This window comes from Octopus bimaculoides, chromosome 4 (assembly GCF_001194135.2).
Source record: "Octopus bimaculoides isolate UCB-OBI-ISO-001 chromosome 4, ASM119413v2, whole genome shotgun sequence".
Taxonomy (NCBI): domain Eukaryota; kingdom Metazoa; phylum Mollusca; class Cephalopoda; order Octopoda; family Octopodidae; genus Octopus; species Octopus bimaculoides.
In genome coordinates, this window is record NC_068984.1 from 10,217,393 (window position 1) to 10,219,474 (window position 2,082).

The following is a 2,082-nucleotide window of genomic DNA, read 5'->3' on the forward strand; positions in this document are numbered from 1 at the left end:
TATGGAAGAGGTAGACCTGGAAAGACATGGGATGAGGTGGTGAAGCATGACCTTCGTACATTAGGCCTCACCGAGGCAATCACTTGTGACCGAGACCTTTGGAAATATGCACTGCATTAGAAGACCCGGCAAGCCAAGTGAGACCATAATAAGAGGCCTCTGCCAGGGGTGTAATCAGCCCACTTATGCGTACCTTTCCTTCATTGGACACTAAACTCTGTTTGCAAAGACCTGTTGAGGCAAATGAAATCGATCCAAATTCGACGACTGGCACCCATACCAACCTGTCCTTCATTGGACACTAAACTTGGCTTGCGAAGACCTGTTGGGGCAAGTGAAATCGAAATCATGATTGAACCAAATTCGATGACTGGCACCTGTGCCAGTGGAGCGCTAAGATCACCGTCCGAGTGTGATCATTGCCAGAGCAGCTGTCTGGCTTCCGTGCCAGTGGTACATAAATAGCACCATTTTGAGCGTGGCCGTTGCCAGTACTGCCTGACTGGCCCTCGTGCCAGTGGCACGTAAAAGCACTCACTACACTCTCGGAGTGGTTGGCGCTAGGAAGGGCATTCAGCTGTAGAAACCTTGCCAGATCGGATTGGAGCCAGGTGCAGCCTTCTGGTTCGCCAGTCCTCAGTCAAATCGTCCAACCCATGCCAGCATGGAAAGCAGACATTAAACGATGATGATATGATCAAAGGTGTTCCAGTAGTAACCATCCTCTCTTTTTGCACACAAACTCTTACCTGTCCTTGTAATGTCACCTTCCTCTTCAGTTGCCCTTGTGACAAATTATTATATTATGACAGCGAGATGGCAGAATGATGAGCATGCTGGAAGAAAATGCTGAGTGACGTTATGTTCTGAGTTCAAATTTCATCGAGGTAGACTTTGCCTTTCATCCTTTCAGGGTCGATAAAATAAGTACCAGTTGAATGCTGGGGTCGATCTAATCGACTTATCCACTTCCTTAAAATTACTGTCCATGTCCCAAAATTTGAAATCAGTACTTTTAATATTTAATACGGAGAAGGCAGAATCATTACCATGCCAGCAAAATGCTTCATGGCAAATTCTGTCTTTCCATTCTGTGTTCAAGTTCCGCCAAGGTTGTCTTTGCTTTTCATCCTTTCAGGGTCAATAAAATAAGTACCAGTTAAACACCAGTGCTATTGACTGGGTCCTCCCCACCAAATTTCCAACTTTGTGTCTTAAGTAGAAAGATTATTGTTGTTATTATTAAGGCAGCAGGCTGGCAGAATTGTTAGCATTCCGGACAAAATACTTGGCAGCATTTTGTCTGTCTTTATGTTATGAGTTCAAATTCTGCCGAGGTCGAATTTGCCTTTCATCCTTTTCGGGGTTGATAAGATTATTGACAGTGATTTCGAAGTTTTGGCCAAGATTAACTTCAATGCATCGCAATCAAATTCTATACTTTTGTTGAGCACAAATTTATTCTTAAACAGGAATATTATTGACAGTACCAGTTGAGCACTGGGGTTGAAATTGCTGGCCTTGTGCCAAAATTTGAAACCATTATTATTATTATCATTAAGGCGGTGAGCTGGTAGAACCGTTAGCATGCCGGATGAAATGTTTAGTGGTATTTTGTCTGTTTTCACGTTCTGAGTTCAAATTCCACCGAAGTCAACTGTGCCTTTCATCCTTTCGGAATCGATAAATTAAGTACCAGTTGAGTGCTGGGGTCGATGTAATTGACTGTCCCCCTTTCCCCAAATTCCAGGCCTTGCACTTATAGCGAAGGTGGAGGTATTGTTTCAGTTATGTTTGTTTGTTTGTTTGTCCGTGGACAAGATATCTCAAGAACCACTGGATGGATTTGGATGAAACTTTCAGCGATGCTTGGCCTCGTGACTGGCACGAACCGATTAGATTTTGGGATCGATCCAGTACCAGACAAGGATTCTGGATTATTTTTCCTGTTTTTTTACTTAATTTTTGAGAGCGGTTGGGTTCATTTTTAGTATTCTCGTTTGTGAGAGCATTCAAGTTTATTTCAGATATCCTCATTTTAAAAATCATCTCTGGCTAATCATTGAGAAGACGTTGGTGTTG